The following is a 15,896-nucleotide window of genomic DNA, read 5'->3' as shown; positions in this document are numbered from 1 at the left end:
AAAATAGATTTTAAGACAATGGCTATAACAAGAGACAATGAAGGACTCAGAAATTCTTCTTCTGGATATTTATCTGAAGTAACCTGAAACACCCAACTGAAAAGACATCCATCCATATGTTTACTGCAGCATTATTTACAATAGCCAAGATATGGAAGCAATCTAAGTGTCCAACAATAGATGAATAGATAAAGAAGAAGTGGTACATATATACAGTGGAAGATAATTCAGCCATAAAAGTGAATGAAATCTTGACTTCTGCTACAGTATGGGTGGACCTAAAGGGTATTATGCCAAATGAAATAAGTCAGAGAAAGGCAAATGCCAGATGATTTCACTTATACATGGAATCTAAAAAACAAAATACACAACAAGCAGAACTGAAACAAACTCATAGATACAGATAACATTTTGGTAGTTCCTAGATGGGAAGGTGGTGTGAGGGATGGGTGAAAAAGGCAAAGGGATTTAGAAGTACAAATTGGTAGTTACTCAGAGATGTAAAGTACAGCAGAGAGAATATAGCCAATAACACTGTAATAACTATGTATGGTATCAGACGAGTACTAGATTTATTGGGGTGATCACTTTGCAAGTTATGTAAATGTCTAATCATGGGACTGTACACCTGAAACTAATATAATATGGGAGGTCAACTGTAATTTAAAAACTTAGAAGAGTCAGGGTATCTCAAGTATGAACTTGGTTAGAGTGAACCCATAAATAAGATGCATAAAAATGCTGCCATAATAATTAGCGAAAATTATTAAGAAGGAAAGAATCTATTTTTGTACCTAATAGGGAAGAAGACATCATTTCCACAGAGAAACATTTTAAATAAGCTCTCTGAAGCCTGAGAACCCCTGGGAGCATAGAACATGCATTATCCAAATTGGAACTAAAGAGTCCAGCTTTGAGAATGACCCCATGTGGCTTTCCAGTATGGAGATATGTAAAAACAAATGTTATAACAATGAATTCACATTAATCATGGGAAAATTTAACAAATGATAATTATACATTACTGATGAATCTCTTTAGAAAACTTGTTGGGTCTCGTGTTGGTTTTTTTTTTCATTTTCTAATCAAACAGTAAGGATATGGTGTAATTAATTATAGGCATACATAAGAAGTAGTATTTCTATTATGTAAATTCTGTCACCCTTTTTCACTGAGTAAATTATACCTGGATATAATTTAAATGGAAAATGTTATGTCTTAGTGTATTGAAGAAACATTGTATCTATTAACAAAGTAGTAGTTTCAATTAGAATTTTGTTATAGTGGATAACAAGAAATTTGTATTATTTTTCTTTAGATATGTAACCTATACAATATTAAAATAGTATTGAAGGTAACTATGTACTGCTCAGAACTGATTTTTTATTTGCTTCAAGCAGGATCCAGAGATCCTTCTCAAAGTTGGAACCCGGAAGATAAGAAGTCAGTGCAATGAAAGAACCCAGCTCGATATGATGAGGCTGGTCATCCAGCATCTGCTGGTACTAGACTAAGTTAGTAGAAATGTGCTGCTGCTGCTGCTGGGATCCACTAGCATAGTGATTAGAGCACTGGATCTGAAGGAAGACCGCCAAATCACTTCCTCAATCTCCATGACTCTTTGAATGTCTATAAGATGAGGATAAAGATAGGGCTTATCTCCTATCGAATATGATGTGAGGTATATAAAGAAAAATATCCTGTACATTTGGGATATTTGAGTAAGAATTATAGAGACATAAATATTTCTGGGAAACATATCAATTAAAAATGAGATGATATTGAAAGAAGCCAGAAGAGAGAAAATCTTTCTTACAAAGGAACAAAGAATTTAAGAATTATATCCCTGGCTGGGTGGTTTCATTGGTTGGAGCACCATCCTGTACACCAAAAGGCTGTGGGTTCAATTCCTGGTCAGAACACATCCCTAGCTTGCAGATTTGATCGATACCTGGTCACAGTCAGGGCATGTACAGGGGGCAATCAATCAATGTCTCCCTCTCACATCAATGTTTCTCTCTCTCTTTCTCTGTCTCCCTTCCTTTCTCTCTAAAATGAGTAAACATATTCTCAGGTAAGGATTTTTTGAAAGAATTATTATAAGCTTCTTTAGAAACCATACAATCAAGATGAGAATGGAGTAAGATTTTAAAATGAAAAAGATAGCCAACCTTAAATTCTATGACCAGTAAAATTATTGTCCAAAAGTGTACAAGAAATAACTATGTTCTCAAACAAACAAAAACTGAGGAAATTCATCTCCAGCAAAAGAATAGAGCTTACCTCACACTGTGTGGGAAGCTGAGAGAACTGACATGTACTGGAGGATATGTTACAAGATGTTGTTCAGGAGAAGAAAAATGACATAGGCAAGAATCTCAACTCTACACGAAGATAAAACAACTCTCAGAGGAGGATAAATACAGGTAAAATAATTTTTTAAAATTTTCTATTTTTAACTGATCTATAAAAATATCATTAAAGTAAAAATACTAGCAATGTTATTAAAGTGAATAAATGAAATAAATAACAGCATGTCACAAGAAGTCAGAGGGAGCAATGAGAAATACTCTTGTATAGGTTACTTGTACTACAACAGTGTTATTTGGAGGTAAAATTAGATTATTTGAAAACATGTTGCAGTTGGTTGTAAACTATGGCAACCATATAATATTCTAAAAGAAGTATACTAGATATGCTATTAGAGGAGAGAAATGAAATCATATAAAATGCTTAAGAAAAATTTTGAAAAGGCAAAAGAGGGAGAGAAGAGAAAGAATGAATGTAACAAGTAGAAAATGGTTACAATCATGGCAAACATGTCTCTAATTAAATCAATATTATTTTATATGTAAATGGTCTAAGAACACCAATTAATAGACAAACATTTTCAGATTATATTTATTTAAAAAACAAATTCATTTATATATTGTTATAGGAAACACACTTGAAACATAAGTAATTATTAAGTTAGAATTAAAGGAATGAAAAATGATATATCACGTTAATACTAATCAAAGAAATCTGAAGTATCTGTATTAATTTTAGATAACAAAGCAAATCTCGGGAACAGTAGAAATTATCATGGATAAAGAGTAGTATAATAATACCAAAAAATCAATCTCCAATAAGACATAACAATCCTTAATGTGTATGCACCTAACAACAGAGCAGCAAAATACATGAGTGAAAACAAATAGAATGAAAAGGAGAAATAAACAAACCCACTACTATAAATGGAATATCAACACCCTCATTTTAGTAGTTGATAGATCCCTCAGGCAGGAAATCAATAAGGACACTGTTGATCGGAACAGCACTATCAATCAACTTGATCTAATTGACATTTATAGACTACACCACCCAAAATGAGCAAAATACATTTTTTTTGTCAAGCCCATATTGACATCATTAAGATAGACCACATTTCAGGCCATGAAATACACCTTACTAAATTTAAAGAAACAAAAGTCATACAAAGTATGTTTTCAAATGACAATAAAATTAAACCATAAATCAATAACAAGAAAATACTCAAAATATATGAACATTAAATAAACATACTGCTAAATAACACATGTATCAGAAGAATTTACTAGAGAAGTTTAAAATACTTTGAACTAAATAAATGAAAATTTTTTTCAAAATTTGTGGGATGCAGTAAAAGCAATGTTTAGAGGAAATTTGTAGCATTAAATGTGTACATCTGAAAAGAAGAATGATCTGAAGTCAATAATATAAGCTTCCACCTTAGGAAACTAGAGAAAGAGCAACATAGTCTCAGGCAAACAAAAGAAAATAAATAATAAAATAAAACAGAAACTATTAAACTATAAAAAGAAAAATCAGATAAAACTAATGAACCTTAAATCTGATTTTTTGTAAAGATTAATAAAATTGATAAAACTATACCCAGGTTATCCAAGAGAAAAAGAGAGTTGCAAATTATCACTATTAATCTTTGAGACAGTGAAAGAATAACAAAGGAATACTGAGAATATTTCTATGTCAACAATATTAATAACAGTGAAATGAACAAATTTCTTGAAAGACGCAAACTACCAAAATCCATACAAGGAGAAACAACTAATAGGGTTATTTCTATGTCTATTAAATAAATCAAATGAGTAGTTAATAGCCTTTCAAAAAGATAACACTAGTTCTAGATTGTTCTACTGATGAATTTTAATAAACATTTAAGGGAGAAATGACACCAATTTGCCACCATCTAAAAAAAAGTGAAGGTGAGCAAACATTTCCTAAATTGTTCTATGAAGCCAATATTACCTTAATGCTAAAACAGATAAAAATATTACAAGGAAAGAAAACTAAAGTTTAGTATCTCTCATGAACATAGGTGCAATTATCTGCAATAAAATGTTAGAAAATTGAATCCAACAATGAATAAGAAGAATTGTATACCATAATCAAATGAGTTTTAGTTTAGGTAGGTAATGGTTCCATATGCAAAAATCAACCAGCACAATCCACCATACTAACAAGCTTAAGGAGAAAAATGACATGATTATATCAATTGTCTCAGAAAATCATTTGACAAAATCTAACACTCAGCCATGATAAAAAGCCTCAGCAAACTGGAAATAGAGAACTTCTTCAATTCTTTAAAAAAATATTTACTGAAAATCAGGCATCATACTTAATGGTGAGAAACTGGATGCCTTCTTCTAAGATTAGGAACAATTAGGAAAGATTTTCTTTCTCACTACTTTTATTAAAGATAATAATGGAACTCCTAGCTAGAGCAATATTTAAGCAAATGAAATAAAGGTATTCAGATTGAAAAGAAAGAAATAAAATTATCTTCTCTCATCCAAGTACTAAGCAGGCCTGACCCTGCTTAGCTTCCGAGATCAGACGAGATCGGGCGAGTTCAGGGTGGTATAGCTGTAGGAGAAATAAAGTTATCTTCTTAAAAAATAAATGGCATTATCATCTCCTTAGAAATTTTTCAAAAATCAACAAAAATATCTGAAATTATGAGTACAGAAAGGTCACAGAATACACATCACTATAGAAAAGTCAATTGCTTTACTATATACCTACAATGAACACTGGAAATTATATACATGAAAGGAAGTACTAATCAATTGTATCAGGAATAAAAAGATGGATTTCTTTTATACATTTTGTTATGGAAGAGAATACTTTAAATAACTTCATGTAAATACTTTTTTTAATTGAAAAATTTTAAAACTCTATCAAAACAGACAAAAGAAGAATTAGAAAATCTGAATACCCCTATATATGTTCAACAAATTAAAACTGGAACCAAAATCTTCCAACAATATCAAAGATATGTAAAAAGCAGACAACTTTATAGTGATTCTTTCTAAGCATTTTGATAAAAATAACAACCATCCATCCATGTAAAGTAGTCCAGAGAAATAATTTAAAAGAAAACATAAGTAGCAGTTTCCCAGTAACTTTTTAAGGCCAATAAAATCTTGATACTATTATAAGAATGGGAATTTGCAAGGCAATATCTTTTATAAACATAATGCAAACCTGAAAAAACATGAGCAAATACAATTCAAATACATGTAAAAAGAATATTATATTGCAATGAAGTTGGATTTATTCCAAAAAGCAAGGCTGTTTTAATATTATGAAATTAAAGTAATTCAATACATCAACTAAATAAAGAGGAAAAACATGATTGTTCCAACTGATGCAAAAAAGCATGTGAAATAAGTAAGCACCATGATTAAAATATCTTAGCAAACTATAATTAAAGAAAACATACATGATACAGACAGGGTATTTATAAAAGAATGTCTGATGTCACATATTAAAATAATATCTGATGCTATATATTAAAACCTTTCCCCTTGAGACTAGGAATGAAATAAGATGCACTCTATCGCCACTTTTATTCATCATCATATTAAAGGACCCTACTAGTACCATAAAGATAAAAACAAAACAAAAGAAAAAAGAAAGAAAAGAATGAAGGAAAGAAACTTTTTAAGAGTGAGAATGAAGAAATAAAATGCATTCACAGCTTATATGATAATACATTACAAGTCCAAAAGTATATACAGCTAAATTATTAAAATCAATGAGATTTTAGCAATGTCTTTCTTTGAACAAAAAGACAATACAAAAAAATCAAAGATATTTATATGTGGCACCAATTAGAAAATAAAATCAAAAACTTATATTTAATATAGCATCAAAAATAAAACACCTAGAAAATGTGACAAAATATGTGAAAGTTCTCAGCATATACACCAATAAAATATTGTGAGAAACATTAAAACAACCTCCAAAACTAAGAGGTTCTGCCAAATTTTTGTATTGGAGAATTTGGTATTTATAGATTTTAATTTTCTAAAAATTATTTATCTATTAAATGGAACTCTTGTACAAATTCCAGCAGGTACTATGTTTTTGTAAAAGTGGACAATTGGGTTAACACTAATGGGAATGTAAAAAGCCACAAAAAGCCAAAACAATTTTGAAGAAGAACAAAATTCGATTTACAGTGCCGTGTTCATGAAAGAAATAAGGCAGTGAAACTTAAGTAGGAAGTTCAACCTTAGGAACAAAAGAGAAAATGAAGAAATAGATTCTCATGTATACCAACATTCGATGTAGGGCAAACATGACACAGTGCTTTGGAGAAGGGATGGTCTTTTCAATAAGTAACTCTGGGTTAACTGCATATTCTGATGAAAAAAAGTGGTTCTTGAGACGTAATTAACACCACACACAAAAATCACTTCCAGGTGTATTGCAGATCTAAATTTATATGAAAGAAAAGATAGCTTCTAGAAGATAAACATAAAATAATATCTTCATAATTTATCAGCATCTGGACTTCTTCAACGGAATACAAAATCACTAACCATTAAGAAAATGATTGACAAATACAGATTGCATAAATTATTTCAAATATGACAAAAATAAAATAAAACGAAACAAAAATTGTTCATCAAAGACACTACTCATTCAAAGGCAAGCAAATAGTGGAGAGAATATATTTGCAATATGTGTAACTGGTAAGAATTGTATTCAGAATATTTTTAAAAACCTGAAAAATTAATAAGGAAAATACAGTCAATACAATAAAACATAAGCAAGACTTGTAGAGTCATCTCACTGAATGAGAAACTGAAATGGCTCTTAAATACATGAGAGGCTGTTCTACCTCATTAGTCATCAGGAAAATGCAGTTTGAAAGCACAATGTGTTGATAATGCTCTGTTTGTTGGTGTGGGCAGTGACTACAAATGTGTGTTAATTTTGTGAAAATTCATCAAAGTGTACATTTATAATTTGTGCATGTTTATGAATATAATATTTCAATAGAAACATTTATTTGTACAAAGAATGAGTGTGGTAATTAGGGGAATTTGGCTGGTACAGGTGGAAGAAAAAGCTGATTGCCATTTAACCTCATGTTTCACACACTATTCCCTTCTCTCATCTTTTTTCTCTTTAACAAACAATTTATAGTGGAGTATTTCAGTAAAAGTGTCAAGAAATGGCATTAGGGTTGGTGATAGAAAAAGGGGAATGGGGTTTGCATCTGCTCTTCACCCATTGCCTCCTATTTCAATACTATGTCCCCTCTGCATAATGAATAGAGGATTACAAGCAAGAACTTTAAAGTGGGAAGAGCAAATTTTTCTCTTATTCTACCCAACCCTGATCAATTATTCTTGCTGATAAAGGAATATTGGAAAGGATAAGAGGCAGCATTTTTGGTGTGCGGAGTTACACTCAGCTATGGGATTCACCATCGTGAGGGAGAAGAATTGAAAAGTACCTGGTAGCAACAATGGGTAAGAAAATGATACCCCTGTGAACACATCTGGGTTGTATAAAATGGAAGTAGGATAGCTGCACAGTGAAAATCACAGGCATTGGAGAAAGGCTAGTGTTTGAATTCTGTTCATCCGTTTACTAATTGTGACTTTGGGCAAGTTATTTATTTTTTTTAAGATTTTATTTATTTATTTTTAGAGAGGGAAGGGTGGGAGACAGAGAGAGAGAAACATCAATGTGCGGTTGCTGGGGGTCATGGCCTGCAACCTAGGCATGTACCCTGACTGGGAATCAAACCTGCAACATTTTGGTTCGCAGCCCGCGCTCAATCCACTGAGCTACGCCAGCCAGGGCTAAGGTTATTTATTCTTCCTTAGTCTCAGATTTCTCATGTATAAAATACCAATGCCTATTTCATAAGATTGCTGTGATGATTAAATAAAAATTATTCACATAAAATGTTTAATGGTGGCTGCTGCAGAATAGGCACTCAGTATATGCTAACTGAGATGATGATGGTGGAGTGTTCGAGTGTTTCTGAGACCATATTCATAGTTTTCCATTTTAAGAGTTTTTTAAGTTAAGTTGACCCTAAGGTCAATGATATCTTACTGGTTAAAGAGAATTTTCAGTGTCATCTAATAAAGGTCTTCTCTGTAGTCTTATATGTTCATTAGATTTATAAAATATGACCTGTTCCAGGTAATCAGTAATAAGATATTTTCACTGACAGTAATTAACATTTCATCCTTTAACACATCAGAGGCTTTATCAATAGTCTGATCCCCTGTATTTTGACATCTTTGCATATGTTGTAGTGTTTGTTCTACTAACTTCAATTCTTTAGGCAACCAAAAATTGCACTGAGTAATTATTATCTACCAGGAACTATATTCAGCACTAATAATTGAGTTAAAAGATGTAGTTGTTATTCTGTGGTAAGATAGATAAACTAAGAAGTAAATGCAATATTGAAAGATATTATCTTATGAAAGACAATAGCCTAAAAATTTATGGAAGTACAAGGAAAAATATCCAAATCAGACTAGTTGACTTGGGCAGAAAAATGGTAAGGAAGAACACCTGGAGAAGTGATGGTCAAGCTGTTTTAACAAATGAGCAGGAATTAGCCAGGTTAGAACAAGGGGAGAGGTATTCCAGAAAGTTTGTGTGGAGGCAAAGTGGTGTGAGAGAACCCATTGCATTCAGTGACTTGCAAGTGTTTCCACAAGGTCACCTCCTCACACTTTGAATGACTGACGCCTAGACTTTTTCAAATTCAGTGTTTCAGTCCCAAAGTGTTATCTTCTATTTATAGAGTTGAAAGTGCATATGGTCTTACTGACCCATTATCAATAAAAAGGAGAACTGATGGCACATACATGAGTCATCAGACAGTCTAAATGCCATTGTGAACAGGAAATGGAATGTTTTAAGCCTGATTTTTGCATTTTGCCTGGTAACCACAATCCTAATCAGCAGAGATATCCCAGAGGCTCAGTAAGAAATATTTATATTGCACTTTAGGAAGTGCAGCAATTAGCTCTTAGTTTCAGTCAGCCAAAGTGATATCATGTAAAATTTTTAATTCTGTCCTCCAGAAAAATGATACGGTTGGGAGAGAGGATCAAGGAGCAGACCTAGGGACAAGTTATTTCTGTCATTATCTTGTTCTGTGATTCTGCATTTGATGTACTTTCATTAAGAATAAAAAGGCAATTTCATCCTGGGAAAGTTTGAATGATTTTAGGTACAAAAACCATAGACTACAGCCTGTTTCATCATATGCATTAAAGGATTATGTGAAATCCACCAAGAAAATAATAAATCTTATTTTATTTAAACACCTTTAAGCTGGAGTGATTTTTTAGTTGTTTTTAAATCTGAGCATCTGAATCTTAACTACAATTTTTAGTGTGAGTTGACCCAACTTAAATAACTTTTTATAAACACTTACTTACAGATCTTTCTCAGGATTTATAAAACAGTCTCCATAATTACATGAGAATTAATAATTTCACAGTATGAAATATAAACTACAAAATCTATGTGTAATTTATTAGGAGTGATAGATTTCAAACAGTCTGGCTAGATTTTCAAAAGCCACAAATAATACATAGAGTAACTATGGTATTCACTTCCAGACAATCCACATTAAGAAGCTGGTATCTCCAAACAGGCTAGTCAGCCGTCCCCATTCTGAGTTTACACGCATGCCACGCCAGTCTTTACTGGAGGTGCTGAATTGTATTCTCTCTGCAGAAAGCACTCAGACTTTGCATTTTCCTAGTATTTCTGTAGTTCTATGCCTGATTCACATAATGCTAAAATTTAAGGTGTACTTTATTTCAATATGCCCTGCATAATACCAACCATACTTGCTCATTTCCTGGGGATGATATCTCTGGTACATTTTTCTACTCTGGGCTATGGTGTTGTATCTGTGTCATAGGAGCACCTGAATTTTTAGCAGAGAGACCATACCAGAATAGCAATAAAACACCTAAAAGTAACTTCTCACTTTAAAAAATTTTGGACTATATAATGCTTTTTTGAAATTATCAAAGATAATCTTCAAACTACAATTTCTTCTCACTCTGAACCCTACCATGTAATAGTTCAAGGTTTTAATGTTTACATATTTGTGCACATTATACACAGAATTCACTACACATGTGTGAACTCTGGATTTACTAGTTGAAGATAAATCAGTTAATATCATATCTCATAAGAAAATTATGTGAATAATTTGCAATTAGCAAGTGGCTCAAGCCAGAAGAAACAAAATGGGTAAGTAATAAATCAAAGATACTATTTAAAAAAATTAAAGATTTTATTTTTATTTATAGACAGAGGGGAAGGGAGGGAGAAAGAGAGGGAGAGAAACATCAATGTGTGGTTCCTTCACGTGCACTTCCTGCTGGGGACCTGGCCCACAGCCCAGGCATTTGCCCTGACTGGGAATTGAACCAGCAACCTTTTGGCTCTCAGGCCCGCGGTCAATCCACTTAGCTGCACCAACCAGGGTAAAGATATTATTTTGTATAGTTTACTTCAGCAACTTTGACACAGATGAATATGCTTGAAATGTGTTTCAAGAATTTTGATATTTTTATATCCCATTAACAACATCTGTGACCCATATTATGCTTGCCCAGTCTATATCTTCACTGTCAAAATGTTTTTGGTCTGATTACATACCTGCTGAGGTCATATAGAAGCTATAGATTCTTATAAATTTGTGGACAGGGAAAAAGGTGTTTGCTTAATTTTGTTTCAATATGAAAAGGAAGTCTTTTAATACTTCAAATCCTTTCAACATGGTAATGATAATTTGTATTATTTACTTTTGTCCTTTCATCAGTAGATCCAGCTGTATTTCTGTTTAGCCTCCTTAATTTTTCTTATTCACTTCCACTTTTCTGATCCTTTCTGTACTTATTTTACTCAGGTTTTAAAGAATTATCTTAAATGTGCCTCTAAGAATTTCTGTCTTCTAAGGGCTTGTAACTGGCGATTGTATAGTGTCAAAACCAATTGTTAAAAGGAAATACAATTAACATTTGTATCTCTAGACAGACAACTTAAAGTTTTGTACGATGATAGCAATTATCTATATAACCAAATCATAAGATTCATCACTTTAAGGCCTTCTGAAAAATGCACATACATGTATTAATAATTTACTTATATGTTTTCTGTGGTTCTATGATTTTATTTTTCTGGAAGGATATCCATTTCACACTTCTTCAAATATTGTACATGTGGACATAAACTAGATTAAATGAGCAAGTGGATATAAATCTAGATGGCTGTTCTTTTCGTCCAGAGTAAAAGGCAGCTTTCATGTCTCCTCCGGCAGCAGCGAGAGCTATGCCAGGAGCGCCTATCTCTAGCCGTTCTCTTTTCCGGACATGAAATACTAAGGTGGGTGCAGGAATGGTGAGAACTTGTCGGTATTTTGCTTTCAAGTCACAGACTTTGACATTTTATAGCTACAGAGGCAGTCGGAACAACGGAGCAGAACTTCGGGAACACTGGAATGAAGCATTTAAAAAAATCACTTTCTAGTTTATATTCAATGTTATGAGAATACTTGAAGTAACTTTACTCTCCTTTCTCAAGAAATGTCTCATAAGAAAAGATAAAACATAAACTTGAACTATTCTAAAAATCTTCACACTCTGGCCAAACAAATAATAAATAAGTCACTTTTCTGAAAATATAATTCTCACATTAGGGCTTTTTTTGTTAAGAATTTTTTTTTTAAAGATTTTATTTTTATTTATTTATTTTTAGAGAGGGAAGGGAGGAAGGGAAGGAGAGAGAGAGAGAGAGAGAGAGAGAGAGAGAGAAACATCAATGTGTGGTTGCTGGGGGTTATGGCCTGCAACCCAGGAATGTACCCTGGCCGGGAATCGAACCTGGGACACTTTGGTTCCCAGCCCATGCTCAATCCACTGAGCTACGCCAGCCAGGGCAAGAATTTTTTTAATAAGACATTATCCTGGTTTTATTTTATCTCACATATAATTTATTTTGCTTTTTATTTACATTTGACATTCAATATTGTTTGTATAGCATAGTGGTTAGACAACCATATTACTTATGAAGTACCCCTCTGACAATTCTAGTGCCCACCTGGCACCATGCATTACTACAACATTATCAACTGTAGCCCCTGCACTATATTTTACACATGACTGTTTTGTAGCTTTTAAATATCTTCACCTTTTCACCCATCCTCCAATCCCTCCTCCCATCTGGCAACCTTCAGTTTGTTCTCTGTGTCTATGTGTATGTTTCCGTTTTGTTTGTTTATTTATGTTGCTCTTTAAATTCCATATGTAAGTGAAATCATACAGTATTTTCTCTCTCTGACTTATATCACTTAACATAATACTCTCAGGGTCCATCTATGTTATTGCAAATTGTAAGATTTTATTCTTTTTATAGCTGAGTAACTATATATATGTATATATACACATGTATATATACATACACACACATACCACACATTCTTAATTCATTTTTCTATCAGTGGACACTTAGGTTGCTTCCCTACTTAGGCTATTATAAACAAAGTTGCAATGAATACAGGGGTGCATACATCTTTTTGAATTAATGCTTTGGATATCTTTGAATTAATTCCCAGAAGTTGAATTGCTAGGTCATATCATACCTCTATTTTTAATTTTTTGAGGAAACACCACACTGTTTTGCATCAAGTCTGCACCCACCAACATGCAGAAGGGTCCCCTTTTCTCCACATTCTCACCAACACTTGTTTTTTGATGATAGCTTCTCTGACAGGTGTGAGGTGATATTTCATCATGCTTTTAATTTGCCTTTCTCTGATTAATTTTAATTCTTAAGAACACCTTATTAATAATATACTTTCTTCATTTTCTGTTATGTTAATTTTCTATGACTAGTCTTCTTTCTTATTCTAACTTCAATAAGTTTATAGAACAGACTTGCAAAAGTCTTGGAGTAAAAGCCTGAAGCAAGGGCATCTTTACCCTGGAGCCAAGGCTGTCTGACCAATTCTGGGATTACTGATGGCCAGGCTTACTTCTCATCCCAATCCCAGCACTTGGTCTTTCTAGCCCTACACAGAGGCATGTCGGCACCCCAGGCTTCTGGTTCAAACTCTGTCCACACCTACGCTAAAAGCCACTCCTCAGGCCAAGAGGTATGATGCATGCTAGATTGGGTCTTGAAAAAAGTGCTCCTGTGAGAACTAGAAGCTGACTTGGCGAAAAATAGCATTCCAAGATCTTGCGTGGTGAACTGTGATTAAGAAAACAGTACTCAGGTTCTGGGTGACACATCCCTTTGGCCTCATGGACTTCCGACCTCATAGAAGAGGTGAGGTCAGGAGAGAGCCAGGCGATACCCTGTGAGTGTAAGGATCAGAGCTGGGCCTCACTGGTCCAGATCAAAGGTGTTACCCTGGAGAAGCCAACTGACTATATGTGATATTTATAATCAATCCTAAAATTGGATTATTCCCAGCTATGAAGAGAACAACACCCGGCAGCCCATCTCTAATTATAAATGTGGAGGCAGAAAGACAAATAGGATTCGCAAGAACTCATAAGCTAAAGAAAAAATTTTAATAGAGGAATCAGCAAAGTTTCCTTCACATCAGTGAAAATGCTTTGAGAATTCTAAACTAGAATCCACTCATTACATGAATATTTTCCAGGTTCCTATTATGTTTCAAATGTTATACTAGGTGCTAGGGATATGCCAGTGAATGAAAAGGACAAAATTCCTGTCCTCATGTAGTGTACATTCTAGTGACAGAGACAAACATTTGAAAATATTTATAAACAGCTGGTCAAAATGGTGGCTTTGGTAAACACACTTCGCCTCCTCATGCAACTACAGAAAGAATTACAAATAACCTCAAAACAACTATCACCCAGAACCATAAAAAAAATCAAGCTATACAGAAGTCTGACAACCAAGGATTTAAAGAAGCCATATTCATTGAGACGGGTGCCTTTTGTACAATAGGCTGCTACTAAAACAGGAACTCAAAGCAACTCTACCTAATATACACAAGCAGAGGAGGGATGCCAAAATAAGGAGACAAAGAAATATAATGAGAACTCAAATGAAGGAATAGAATAAAATCCCAGGAAAGAAGTAAATGAAGTGGAGATAATCAACCTATAAGATGCAGAGTCCAAAACACTGGTGATCAGGATGCTCAAAGAACTCACTGAGTGTGGCAACAAATAAAAAAGACCTAGGAAGAAATGAAGGTTACACCAGGTGAAATAAAGAAAAATCTACAGGGAACCCACAGTGGAGGGGATGAAGCTAGGATTCAAATCAATGCTTTGGAACATAAGGAAGGAATTATCATTCAACAAGAGCAGAGAGAGGAAAAAATATTTTTAAAAATTAAGATAGTATAAAGAGCCTCTTGGATGTCTCCAAACAGTTCAATGTTTGAATCATAGAGGTGCCACAAGGAGAAGAGGAAGAGCAAGAAATTGAAAACCAAAGAGGGTGCCAAACAAGTTGGACCCAAAGAGGACCACACAAAGACACATCATAATTAAAATTCCAAAGGTTAAAGACAAAGAGAGGATCTTAAAAGCAGCAAGAGAAAAGCAGAGAGTTACTTACAAAGGAGTTCCCTTAAGGCAATCAGCTGATTTCTCAAAAGGAATTTGCAGGCTAGAAGAGACTGGTGAGAAGTGTTCAAAGTGATGAAAAGCCAAGGACCTACAACCTAGATTACTCTATCTAGCAAAATTGTCATTTAGAATGGAAGGGCAGATAAAGTGCTTCCCAGACAAGGTAGACCTAAAGGAATTCATCTTCACCAAGCCATTATTATGTGAAATGTTAAAAGGATTTAAGAAAAAGAAGATCAAAACTATGAACCTTAAAATGGCAACAAATTCAACTATCCTCAACTGAATATAAAAAAAAAACAACAAATAAACAAACTAAGCAAACAGCCAGAACAAGGACAGAATCATAGATGTAGAGATCATTTGGAAGGTCATCAGCTGGGAGGGAGAAAGGCAAGAACAGGGGAAAATGTGCAAAGACTAAGAAGTACAAACTGGTAGGTACAAAATAGACAGGGGGATGTTAAGAACAGTATAGGAAATGGAGGAGCTAAAGAACTAATATACATGACCTATGGGCATGAACTAGAAGGGGAGGATTGCTGGAGGGAATGGGGGTACCAGGTGGAGGGAAGTAAAGGGAAAAAATTGGGACAACTGTAATAGCATAATCAATAGAATACACTTAAGAAATAAAGAGGCAATAAAAACTTTCCTAGACAGACAAAAATCTTTAAGCAATAATCAGGTGTGTAACTGAGGTAGTTAAAAATATTGGTAAGCTTAATTTATAAAACAATAGTTAAAGATGAGCATTTCAGGTAGTGACAAGTAGGTGCGAAGGTTCTGTGGTGGAAGATGGCTTTTCAGGTAACAGTAAAAGATGACCTTGAAGGTGAAAGTATTCACTACCCTGTAAACCATGGTAAGGATTTGAATTTTATGCCAAGATAAATAATTTAAGGAGTTTTAGGTAGAAAAGTTTCAAGATGTGATTTACATTTTTTG

The sequence above is a fragment of the Phyllostomus discolor genome, chromosome 1 (genome assembly GCF_004126475.2).
Source record: "Phyllostomus discolor isolate MPI-MPIP mPhyDis1 chromosome 1, mPhyDis1.pri.v3, whole genome shotgun sequence".
Lineage (NCBI taxonomy): Eukaryota > Metazoa > Chordata > Mammalia > Chiroptera > Phyllostomidae > Phyllostomus > Phyllostomus discolor.
Note: the sequence above shows the minus strand (reverse complement) of the source record.